Source organism: Scomber scombrus, chromosome 10 (genome assembly GCF_963691925.1).
Source record: "Scomber scombrus chromosome 10, fScoSco1.1, whole genome shotgun sequence".
In the NCBI taxonomy this organism is placed as follows: Eukaryota; Metazoa; Chordata; class Actinopteri; order Scombriformes; family Scombridae; genus Scomber; species Scomber scombrus.
This window is the reverse complement of record NC_084979.1, coordinates 21,241,207-21,255,536: the sequence shown is the minus strand read 5'-3', so window position 1 is coordinate 21,255,536 and position 14,330 is coordinate 21,241,207.

Genomic DNA, 14,330 nt, shown 5'->3' with positions numbered 1-14,330 from the left:
TGCTCAGTATTCTTATTCATAAACACAAGCAGCAATCAGCATAAATCATGTCATTCACAGCACTTTATACGCTTCAAGAAATATTCTTTTAACGACAGGTTGATTTGTTGTTATTTCTGTCTAATTGTCTAACTTGTCACTGATGCACACGCTTATTACTCACAAGCAACACGCCCAGATAATGGTCTTGTTGCAGTGGGAAATTTCCCTAACTCTTCACTATAACTCGCAGCTAGCCCTGGGATGTATGTGTATGGATGCCCATTTGTACTTGCATGTTTAAGAGATTTCCATTACAGCTTCACCTAACATGTAGCTGTTTCTGTGGCTGACAGAAGAAGAAAAAAAAGAAGCCAGAGAGCACTAGTGGAAATTCTCATCATGTTGAAACAGTGTCACTGTAAAGGTTTGACAGAGAATGAGTTCAGAGTCCTGCCAGATCTGTATTCCTCAGACACAGAGTGGACAAACCCATCAGATGATGTGTTTGTGCCGTTTAAAATGAGTCATGGCTGATGTTGACAAAATTAAACATAAAATCATCATCATAGGGTGGAACTGTGGTGCAGTGGTTAGTACTGTTGACTCACAGCAAGAAGACTCTGGTTTCGAACCTCTCAGCTGGCTGTGTGCAGTTTGCATGTTCTTCCAAGCATGTGTGGGTTCCCTCTAAAAACACTGGCTTCCTCCCACAGACCAAAAACAAAAAAGTCCCCTGTAGATGTGAATGGTTGTTTGTTTCTCTATACTGTATTTTAGCTCTGTGATTGACTGACAACCTGCTTACCCTGACTCTCGCCCAAATGTTAGATGAAATTGGCTCCAGCCCCCTCGTGAGAGAATAAGCAGTAAAGTAAATGAATGAATGAACCTTCAGTACAGCCAAATAACATAATCATTTTGGGGTTGTTTTTTTCATTTATATTTAGTGGTATATCTAGCAATACATTTCTCAGGTTTCATAGAGAGCCATTCCTCAATTGAAAGTAGTTCCAGTGAAAATATTTGCAGTGTTTGCAGTCAAACATCAGCATTGTTTCTAGAAACAGATGCTGATTTGATGAATATAATGTTTCAATATTTTAAGCACCGCAAACAAAATCTCTTTCACCTCCATTGTATTGTGAAGGCAGGAGGAAGCTTACTGACTGATATCTTAAAACCTTGGTAAATAAACCAAAACTATTGGCATGAACAAGATGCCACTTGACAAGAGTGAGAAAATGTTTCTTTGTAATTTGAGTGAGCACATTGAATTTTTTAAAGGACTGGTTCAAAAATGTTCAAGTCTGTCTCAAGACAACAGTCAGATGCTGATATGAACACTGAAGCAGGTTTTCTTGTTTTAATCATTCCTCATGTTTTCTATCGACTATACTGACCATTAGAATATCCTGTCTTAATGCATTTTCAATGTGGATAAAAATATCCACAGCCCTCATTTTGAGCAAGTTAATCTTGAAATAATATGAGGCTTGAGACGACTAAGTTAGTCAAATAAAGTGTGTTTTTTCTCCACTGTTACAGTCATTTTAGTATTTATTGTTTTGACAGTGTTTTCATGTTCAGCTGCAGTGGAAGGATAAGGAATTTCTTACTAGAAAGACAGTGACTTTGAAAGATGTTGACTTAATTTGACTTATTCAGATGGCTAAAACCTCATATTATCTTCAAATAAATGTATATTTTTTATGAAAAACACTAAATCTAAGCTACAGGTGTGCTTTCTCACAGCCTTGGCACATCACCATCCACCTGACAACATCTGACCTTGAATTGACAGATACTGTAAATGTGCCACAGACAGCAAACAGCAGCAAGCACACTGGTTATTTCCATGTGAAGATGAAGACTTTCTTGGCCTTACTGGTACTCTGCTACCTCTGCAGAACTCAGAAACACAGCAGTGACATCTTGCTTCAAGCTCTTAATATCGACAGCAAGGAAGGCGTGGCTGAGACACAGAAGCCCAACACTGAGGCTTCAGCAGTGAGCTTAACCCAGGGAGATATCTGGGTTGAGCTGAGGAATCTGAGAGACATGGTGGTGGAGCAGAAAGTAGAGCTGAGGCACCTGACGGCCAGAGTAACAGCTGCTGAGAGCCAGATGGAGACCTTGCAGGAAGAAAATACAGGTAAACTGTAAATATAGATTCAATTGAGAACCAAATAGAAGCACCTGAGCTTACACGAGCACTCTTGTTGCAGCAATGGAGGCAAGGATGACCACTGCAGAGAGATTGGCAGAAGAACTGCAGATGGAGAATACAGGTAAACTGTAAATATGGACTCACTTGAGAACCAAATAGAAGCACCTGAGCTTACATGAGCACTCTTGTTGCAGCAATGGAGGCCAGGATGACCGCTGCAGAGAGATTGGCAGAAGAACTGCAGATGGAGAATACAGGTAAACTGTAAATATGGACTCACTTGAGAACCAAATAGATGCACCTGAGTTTATATGAGCACTCTTGTTGCAGAAATGGAGGCAAGGATGACCGCTGCAGAGAGCTTGGCAGAAGAACTGCAGATGGAGAATGACGGTAAACACTGTAACCTGACTTGTAAATGTTTCCAATATGTTTCTGCCTATCTCTCACATTTACTGTGACTTTTAGCTCAAGCTACTGAAATCAGCACTCTGCGTCAAAGACTAAATGTCAGTGAACATCGTGTGGGGGAGCTGGAGACACAGCTGGAAGGTAAAGTCTAAGGTCTTATAATTTCTGTAATAAATTGTATGCCTATGGATTGACATGTGTGACTTGTGATTTCAGGACTAAGGGAAGCAGTTCAGGAGCTTCAAAATACCAACACAGGTAAATCATTTTTCCTTCTGGGTATGAGTTGTATGCATTTGTGAGTGTGTGTGTGTGTGTGTATAGGACAAATTCAATGTGTGTTCTTTAAATTTGCCACAGTGAGAAAGGTGGCTTTTTCTTCCTCCCTGCTGACATCTGGTGAAGGTAACACAGGAAATGGAGATTTTGTTCATCTTATCTACAAAAATGTCATCAGCAATATTGGAAACCGCTACAACCCACACACAGGTAGCTATATATATTTCCATATTTAGCTCTTCTTTCTAAATATAGAATTAAATTCATTTAATATTATCAGATGTGACTGTGCTTTTCTGTCTCTGTTTTAGGTTACTTCACTGCACCAGTAAGAGGAGTGTATTACTTCAGATTTACTGCCCATATAGCACACTCTGATTCAAGTTTGGTGATGTTTCTAATCAAGAACGGAGATATGATGGTTACTTCAGGTGACCGTTACACCACATCAACAGATCCTGAGGACGGTATATGCAATGGGGTTGTGTTACAATTAGAAGAGGGAGATGTTATTTCAGTATATATATCGGGAAAGGTTTGGGATGACTCATCCCACAGAACAACCTTTAGTGGCTTTCTGCTCTTTCTTTTGTAAGTCATTACAAACTGCCAACATGACACCTATATGTAGGGTCCAAGTGTCCTAATAAAAACAAAAAATGTGAATATTGTTTACATTTTTTTCAACATAAAAAAAAAGAAAATCATCATTCATTCACTGACTTGTCCTTTTATTTGAAACATGCAAAGATCTAGGTAAAGTCACTGCTCCTAATGAGCATAATGCAGAAAACAGACGGCCAACTCCACACACTGTTCTTGTTTAAGTACAATTAAACATACAAACAATTCATGTAATGATATGATACATAGCCTTTTGTTTTCCCAAACTTCATTGTTTGACAGTTTATTTTCTCATTTGAGTGCTCATTTGCTTTAAATCTTTCATCATTATTCTTTTACATTTTCAATGTGGATAAAAATATCCACAGCCCTCATTTTGAGCAAGTTAATCTTGAGATAATATGAGGCTTGAGACGACTAAGTTAGTCAAATAAAGTGTGTTTTTTCTCCACTGTTACAGTCATTTTAGTATTTATTGTTTTGACAGTGTTTTCCTGTTCAGCTGCATTGGAAGGATAATAACAGAAAGAGGGAATTTCTTACTAGAAAGACAGTGACTTTGAAAGATGTTGACTTAATTGGACTTATTCAGATGGCTAACACCTCATATTATCTTCAAATAAATGTATATTTTTTATGAAAAAAAATGTATATCAACCTTGGGAAAACTGTCATGTTTCCAAGATACGACTCCATATCTGTGTTTCAAACCACTGAGTCGCTCTCACTTCTCTCTCTGTGTCCTGTCCCTCCTTATATCTCCACCCCCTGCCACACTAAGTCTAAGTTACAGGTGTGCTTTCTCACAGCCTTGGCACATCACCATCCACCTGACAACATCTGACCTTGAATTGACACATAAATGTGCCACAGAAAGCAAACAGCACCAATCACACTGGTTATTTCCATGTGAAGATGAAGACTTTCTTGGCCTTACTGGTACTCTGCTACCTCTGCAGAGCTCAGAAACACAGCAGTGACATCTTGCTTCAAGCTCTTAATATCGACAGCAAGGAAGGCGTGGCTGAGACACAGAAGCCCAGCACTGAGGCTTCAGCAGTGAGCTTAACCCAGGGAGATATCTGGGTTGAGCTGAGGAATCTGAGAGACATGGTGGTGGAGCAGAAAGTAGAGCTGAGGCACCTGACGGCCAGAGTAACAGCTGCTGAGAGCCAGATGGAGACCTTGCAGGAAGAAAATACAGGTAAACTGTAAATATAGATTCAATTGAGAACCAAATAGAAGCACCTGAGCTTACACGAGCACTCTTGTTACAGCAATGGAGGCAAGGATGACCTATGCAGAGAATGACGGTAAACACTGTAACCTGACTTGTAAATGTTTCCTATATGTTTCTGCCTATCTCTCACATTTACTGTGACTTTTAGCTCAAGCTACTGAAATCAGCACTCTGCATCAAAGGCTTAATGTCAGTGAACATCGTGTGGGGGAGCTGGAGACACAGCTGGAAGGTAAAGTCTAAGGTCTTATAATTTCTGTAATAAATTGTATGCCTATGGATTGACATGTGTAACTTGTGATATGAGGACTAAAGGAAGCAGTTCAGGAGCTTCAAAATACCAACACAGGTAAATCATTTTTCCTTCTGGGTATGAGTTGTATGCATTTGTGAGTGTGTGTGTGTGTGTGTATAGGACAAATTCAATGTGTGTTCTTTAAATTTGCCACAGTGAGAAAGGTGGCTTTTTCTTCCTCCCTGCTGACATCTGGTGAAGGTAACACAGGAAATGGAGATTTTGTTCATCTTATCTACAAAAATGTCATCAGCAATATTGGAAACCGCTACAACCCACACACAGGTAGCTATATATATTTCCATATTTAGCTCTTCTTTCTAAATATAGAATTAAATTCATTTAATATTATCAGATGTGACTGTGCTTTTCTGTCTCTGTTTTAGGTTACTTCACTGCACCAGTAAGAGGAGTGTATTACTTCAGATTTACTGCCCATATAGCACACTCTGATTCAAGTTTGGTGATGTTTCTAATCAAGAACGGAGATATGATGGTTACTTCAGGTGACCGTTACACCACATCAACAGATCCTGAGGACGGTATATGCAATGGGGTTGTGTTACAATTAGAAGAGGGAGATGTTATTTCAGTATATATATCGGGAAAGGTTTGGGATGACTCATCCCACAGAACAACCTTTAGTGGCTTTCTGCTCTTTCTTTTGTAAGTCATTACAAACTGCCAACATGACACCTATATGTAGGGCCCAAGTGTCCTAATAAAAACAAAAAATGTGAATATTGTTTACATTTTTTTCAACATAATACAAGGTTTATGAACATTTTAAAAATTTAAATAAAATCATCATTCATTCACTGACTTGTCCTCTTATTTGAAACATGATAAAGATAATGAGCATAATGCAGAAAACAGACGGCCAACTCCACACACTTTTCTTGTTTAAGCTCAATTAAACATACAACAATTCATATAATGATATGATACATAGCCTTTTGTTTTCCCACACTTCATTGTTTGACAGTTTATTTTCTAATTTGAGTGTTAATTTGCTTTATTATTCTTTTACATGGGTCCCAATTAAGTCGTAAATAAATTAGCAGTTTTGCTTTTCTGCTTGGTCCCTGACATAAACAAATTTAAACGTTTTGACATGACTGTTCAACAATAATTAATTATCAAAAAGTGATCTGTGAATGTGAGGGCAACCCTCCAACAAGTCCTCATACATAAAGGAAATAACCAATGCCGTTGATTATCAGGACAGTATGCAACCTTTACTTATTTTGGCCCTGAATGTAGAGATGTGTCATTTTAAGCCGTTTGAACATGGTTATTCACTGCATCACATGACTCTCAAATATTAAGCTATGAGCCTCTCACACTCAAATCAATGTATGTGAAGCACTATAAGCCAATGTACAGGTAAGGAAGGATAGTACTGTAGAGGTAACTGACCTGCACTTTATTAGTGAGAATGAGGTCAAGCTGCCTTTTGACAAAGGCCCACTTTGGATAAGGTGGACACATTACGTTATGAAAAAAAACCCAACAAATTCCTCAGATAAAAGTGGAAGAAAATGACATCCTATGAATGTGATCATTGTTTCCTTCCCTTTGGTGTTTCACATCATAAACCTCCCGGAATGCAGCTGCATCAGCGTTTGAGCTTTGACTAAATCCATTCAGACTCCTTTGTTGTGCAGTCATTCAGATCGCATAGGCACACACACACACACACACACACACACACACACACACACACACACACACACACACACACACACACACACACACACACACACGCACGCACGCACGCACACACACACACACACACACACACACACACACACACACACACAAACACACACTTACACAACACCACACCTAAGTTATCAGTCATCTACTATGGCTCTGATAACCATGATCAACACACAACACAGAGCAATGCGAGCTACGTACACCTCTTTTCAATGTCAGTGTCTGTGATGAAGTCTTTCTCTCTCTGTGCTGCTCTCTACGCTACCTGCTGTATCCCACAATGCACAGAGAATCGCTATCAGTCACAATCGAGCTACAAGCTATCAGATGCCCTCACGGTAAAGTTTCACACCCTAGCTGGAAGATATGACAGTGACAACCATGAAACACTGTGGGCAACATTATTTAGCACTGTGAGGTTTGTTATGATGATTGTTCTGCCTTCTGAAAGGAAAAATGGAGGCCAGTAACAAGCAAGGGTGCTCAAAGGAATAATTCAGCTGTGTTTATGGAAAGAGCCTGGAGTGCATTGGAGACGCGGTGTCTCCTTTGAATCTGATGAGGAGTTTAGATCAGACCTGCAGCTATGGTACAGCTAAGGAGCGCTGTTAGTCTGATCAAACAGCTGCCAATATGAAAAGGACTGCCATATCCTCTCAGCACCTGGGGCTGTGTGAAATGAATACAGCTTCTCTGGTCTCTCTCTTACATTCACCTCTTGGGTTGGAAACATTTTTTCATAATTGCATTTAATTCTATGTTAGGTGTCCCCACAGTGCCACTATTAAGGTTAAGGCTAAGCTGAAGAAGCTTTTCAACCTTTGTCATCAGGGCTTTTGCTCATTTAGGGGTTGTATCATTGATCCGACTCTAAGAACGCAAGAAAACCCACAAGATATGAAGTTGTATCCCTGTCATTGTCAAATATTCCAATTATCCCCATAGAAACAGTGCTTTTTAATTGACTATGTGTGTGATATTCTGAATTCCCCTTTGTTTTGGCATAATTTAGTAGCTGATGATTCGGTCGGCTTGGGAAATGGATCTTGGTTTTGAGTCTTTAATGAGAGAGGGAATTCCCGATTTAAAAACCTTAGTCATTGTTTCATTTAGGTCGTCTTTCATTAGATTTTTTTCCTTTGGGAAGCTTAAAGTGTGAAGGCTCATTAAATCTGTGACAGCGCTGGGAAGGTTGCATGCCTCCTCTGTCTTACTTACAGCTTTTACAGGAGGATCAATTGAATTATGTATGTTTTGGTTAAGGCTGAATTCACTAGAAAAGGCTGCGTAAAGTATCTCTGATATAACTTGCGGGCATCTTCTTAAAAGGTCGGGATTTTTGCAGGTTCCTCAGGAAAAAATTCACACAGAAAAAGCAGGCAAAGCACAGCAGCATTTTCGCAAAGTTGGTGAAAGTGCACAGAAACACTCATGCCTCCACTTGCATGCATGTGTTCTCTCACACACACACACAACACAGTACTTCTTTTCACTTTAAAATTAAAGGGGAGATTCATTATAGGATTAAAAAGTCAGCTCGGGTAAAAGAGAATCAACATTTTGTGAGATTACCAGCAAATCTTCATAGAGAATTAAACTTCAAATATATTGTCCATCTAACCTCATTTTCTACACGTTCATAGATGTGAGGTGCTTTGGAGATGTGGTGGCCATGCAGGTGTGAGACAAAGTAGCCTAAAAGCAAATAAAAATAACCTGATTATGGTGCATTTAAATGAGTCAAGCCTTTTATCATCTTTATTTAATGCCTTACATTTGTTAGCACATGTAAGGCATTCACAGGTTGTTAATCATTTATATATGATTCCATAAAATATAAATTCATTCTTATGAGAGAACTTGGAAATATGCCATAAGAGCAGTTTATGATACACCAACCCCCAGTGGGTGCTATTCTTCTTTTCTCTACTCCGAAAACATGTTTGGTGCAGGCTAAGGCCCCAAGGCAAGCTGAGAGTAAATGTGCATTCCTTTCTGCCTGATTTAAAAGAGTCTAATCAAAAAGTCTCATCTTTTTTTATGCACTTAGCTGATCAGAGACGAGCAGGAGGCATTCCTTGATCAGAACCATGACTACAAACTGTAGTGGTCATGTGACCGTTCTGGAAATGTACCTTTAATGCTGATTTCCAGGGCAGGAAATTAGAGGACATAGTTTAAGACCCCCGTTCAGTGTAGGGGACGGGAACATTTTATTGGCAGCTCTGTGTTTTCTATCTTATGCATGACACGTTTGCATATAGCAGAACATTTTGCAGCAGTACAAAAGGTCCTGGCACTAAATGTTCATGTACCGCCACTTCCCTGTTTGCATGGTGCACTTCTTAAGCTCTGTGACTCAGAAGTTATGGTGCAGGCAAGGTGTGAGCCAAAAACACACAAAGACACACACACTCATGCAGAAACTCATGCAAAAGCACAGGTATGCACACAGAGGGCAGCTCTGAGCCAACAATTCAGTCGAAAAGAAGCCCTGCACCCTGGCCAGAGCCTACAGATGCATATCTATTCAGAATCCTGAAAACACCTGATTGTACTCAGGCTCAAACACTGAACATTGTAATTGACCAGACAACAGATGGGCTGCATGAAGAAAAGCACATGAGAATGTTTTCAATTGCTCAAAAAACCTGAAATAAGTTGAATTATTAAGTACAGCTTCCAAACTCCTTGGAAATCATGACACATATTATAGTACTGACTGTGAGTTTATGCAGTTGTTTTGGTTAACAATATTGCCTGAAACAACCGGGCTGAGCCACTATCATCCAGTTGCAGAACTGCAGTGCCAGCAGTTTCAGACCTGCAGTTCTGGACTTGCAGTACTGCTGAGACCTGGGCCACCTTAGATAAGAAAAGTAACAGCAGCAGCAGTTTACACCTGCAGATGCTGATGTTCCAACATCCACCACCTTCAGGTAGGGAGAGTAATAGCTTTTGCAATTTTGAATTTTCTGTCACCTGCATGCAATGAGCTGCAATATCCCTCTTGTTTACGTGTAATGTGTATGTATGTATGTTTATGTATTGCATATTGCTGTCTTATTTTCAGCCTTATACTTGGAGCAGGTCGCAATGATCTGGTAAAGTACAAGTGACTGTTTGTCCTAGATAGGTGGAAATCTTGGCCAGATGTTACTACTGAAGTTTTTTTGTTACACAAGTGGCTGTTTTTACAAATTAACACTGATATTCACATGTCTAAAATAAAGTTTAATGTACTGACTAATTTGGTGTTAACCAAAGAAAATTAAATGTGACATTGTAAGTATAAACTATAAATTATATTTAAAAATTGATTGTTTTACACCCACAAACTGTAATTTCTATTTTAAAATTAACTTTTATATCCATTTGTTATTCGATTTTAAATTCAGTAATAAATAATGTTTTTTATTTTTAACTAACAGGTAGTACAAACATTAAATGTAAAACCTCCCACAGATAATAATAATAATAATAATAATAATAATAATAATAATAATAATAATGATGATGATGATGATGATGATGATGATCATGATGATGATGATGATGATGATAATAATAATAATAATAATAATAATAATAATAATAATAATAATAATAATAATAATAATAATGATGATGATGATGATGATGATGATGATCATGATGATGATGATGATGATGATAATAATAATAATAATAATAATAATAATAATAATAATAATAATAATAATAATAATAATAATAATAATAATAATAATAATAATACATTAAATGAGAACATTTATATCACTTCTTGTAGTCTTGTAGTCATTGTGAGGTTACTAGGCAACCAGCGAGACTCCATGAAGTGACTGCGCCTACCCAAGTAATTCTGATAAATGTTTTCGTTTTAATACTTTTTACACATTTTTGTATGGATCTAACAAACAAGATGTCATTTAAGGGGCTTTAGATGTAACAGGTATCATTAAAATATAACGAGGTATGAATTCTGCACCTGCAGACTGAACTGCTGCTGATATCACTTAGCTTCCCTATAGTTCATCCTACTGATGACCAAACAGCTCCTCTTTGTGGAGAATGAGCAGCCTGCTGAATGTGAATGAGAGGGTTTGTGAGTAAGACTTTTTTTTTCTTAGGATTTAAAAGCAGTGACGCAGTTTTATTTACTTTGGCTTGGTGCTTATCTTTGATGACATTTGTTTGATGAAGCACACTTTTCTGGGTGGCCAAACGGTTCTTGAGAGTCAAAACCTGGATATGAAACTGTGACTATCTACTTCATGTTAATCTCTGTCAGGCTTTGATGTTGCTGGTAACTTTTAGTTTATTATCTTAGGTTAAACCTTGCTATTCAAATCAAGTGACTGTTGTGGATGACGTAAACTCATGATGAGAATGGATCATTCATCCCCTAACAGCTCGTTGAGATATATCATATATATCACCCTTGACACAGGCCGTTCAGCTTGGTTTGAATGATGAAATATTTATATCTATCTCTCATCTTGGAAAACTCATTGTGAGTCGTGCTCCAGGTGCAATGACTTCTGCTCACATAAAATTATGCATTTCTTCCTGTTCTGTAGACATTTAACACCATGGCCTTTTCCCTTTTTGCACAGAAGTCTATTCAACCAGTCTGAAGCTTCCTCTTTACATGTTCATGAGTATTTTTACCTGCAGGGCTGTGTTTTCTGTGTTTTTGTTCTACTCTGCCTCATTGACTCTAATATGGGCTTCCTGAATGGGTTATCTTCAGACTTGTTCCCACAGGAGCTGATGACTCAAAATGATTTCAAAGATGCATGATGAGAATCCAAATCTTTGTGGTCTGAAACAACTGTGTTTGTTGTGATTTAACCTACAGACCCTAATCAAACTTCAAACACAGCTAAATGTGGCAAACACGGAAAATAGAGGTCTTCAGAAAGTTTACAGCTGTGTTTCTCTCATCATCACTTTGTGTTTGATTTGAAGCCCTTGGGTCATGAGGCTAGTCCACACCCAGTCAATTTTCCTCCGAATCAGATCAACTATAACTAACATAACTAAATTAGTATGCAATTTAATACTCTAAAAATACTCAAACGCTGCATTGTTCATACTCATACTGTGTCAAAAATATGTTGTCATATGGATCTTAACTTTTTGCCATGCTAGCAAAAATTGGTCAGTCCACCACTTTGCTCCAGACTGAAACATCTCAGCAATTATTGGATGGATTGCCATGAAATGTTGTCATGGTGCCCAGAGGATGTATGCAAATGACTTTGGTGATCCCCTGACCATTTCTTCTGTGCCACCATGAGGTTGACATTTGTAGTTAAGTAAAATGTCTTGACAACTGTTAATTACCATTGTCATTATGCAATAAATAAATAAATAATCTAATACTTTGTTTTACATCCAAATTGCAGAAAAACTAATACATTTTCGTCAGCCTCTGCTTTGCTTTGTGTTTAGTGTTAATTAGCATATGTTAGCATACAGACATTAAAATAAGATGGTGCACATTGTAAATATTATACCTCAGCATGTTAACTGTGTCATTATGATACTAACATTGAGCTTAAAGCATGGCTGTTCCTAAGAACTGCCTCACAGAGCTGCTTGCATGGCTGTAGACCCAGCCTATTCAACTAGCGGCCATTGGCCGCCTCTGGCCCACCAATCAAGTCACACCACCCATCATTAATTTCTGTTTAAATCAAATTTAAAATCTTAAGAAAAAAATTCACTTGAATAATGGACATTTTTGTGGCAACCCATCACACCTGTCTAATGTAAACTATATCCTGTTCTGCATATTTTGTCACGATAGGTAGTGGTATGCAAACAGGAAGAAAACAAAGAGGCACTCCAAGCTAGCTATTTAATTTGGATAACAGGTGGCACAATGTCTCTATCAACGCTGGAAAAAAAAGTTGATGCCAAAAATCGTTAATCAGGCAGTGACTGGACTGATGTAAATACATGTGTACATTGAAACTGCTGAGGGCAAACCAATATGTTTGGTCTGCAATGAGTGCAGCTCTATCACTCCAAAAAAGAAAGATTGTTATAAATGCTTACAGAAAATACTGTGATGTAGCTAGTTAAGAAATGTCAGAATTTACATATAGTAAAAGTTTGAAAATGTGGTGGTGCTTTGTGTACATGCATAATGAGAATAATAGCCCCGGGAAATGTCTGGTCCCTGGGCCATTAGCTTTCTGACAATGTGGCCAGGTGATCATTTTGTGTTTTGCAGAGATTCCACAAATTAATCTGTAGTATTTGTGGTCGAAAGTACTGGAGGTGTGGCTTCATACCTGACATCCGCTCAGCTGGTGCAGTGCATTCCCCACACACTGCATGGCTCTCAGAGCCAACCAGCTATGGAATGCATACTGTCAGCTCTAAGTAGATTTAAGTGAGGGTAATACATTTTCTGTGGGTGAGCAATGGGCAGAGTTGTATAATGATGAAGAGTTGAGGCTTGCCTTGGAAGAAACAATGTCACCCGAGTAATGAGCTGGCTTCAAGTGTTTGTTATTTCAAAAGACATTTTTCCTCTTCAAGGTGCAATCGTCATGCAAGTTGTGGACTGTGCTGTGGCATGTTGTTCTCAAAAGAAAACGCAGAGAGGGATTTGTTTTTGGTATTCCCAAAATGCTGCCAACCTGTGTAAAGGGCCAGAATCCAAAAATAGTATGACTTGATATGAAGGTGGAACATGATGAAAGATTGAGAGATTTGCTTCAGATTGACAAACATCCAGGAAAGATATTTACATAAAAATCTCACCTCAAGTGGATGAAGTTGACAGTTCAATTGTTCAAATTCCTCCAAAGTAATGAATAATGATAAACTAAGCCATGCAGTCACCAACAGTCTGTAATAACAAATAACTTATACTCTGACTGTTGAAGTACAATTTGGCAGTTCTTGCTTTTAAGACACCTTCATCTTTTTGATGCACTCACCTTTGCAGTAGACTTTAAGTGACTGAATCTGATGCATTTTTTTATTCCAGATCATAGGCTATGTTGGAAATAATTTCCTTATTCGCCCATTCATTACTTCCTATATAATAGACACTAAATAGTTTACTTAATAATGAGCAGCAAATCAAGATTTCGGATACTAACTAATCGTCATCATTTTGTGACATCACAATCAGCTGTAGAGTCAAGTTACAGTAGTTTTCACATATTTGAAATTTGGGGCATTGCATTGTAGGATTGTTAGCAGATAGTAGTGTAAATGCCATGGATGCTACTTTTTCCGTTCCACTGTTTGAGAGGAATATATTGTGGATATATCTCAGCTTTCGGACACTCAAATAAAATGGCAGCGGGTTGATGTAGTGCACTCCATAGTAAATAGAGAGGGATTTCAGACACAGCCATTGGCTCTTTAAAAATGAAGATGTTCCAACACACAAGAACAGGCAGGAATCACCACATGCAGTGAAGTTAAGACATGCAACAAGACAACAGATATGCCTTAAACAAACCTGCTAACTGCTGTTTTCACGAGTGAGAAGTGGATAAACAATTATAAATAAACAAAGGTGTTTACCACATTTTAATTAGCAGGTTTGAATGTAATGAGCAGCTGTCAGTTCCAGCCCC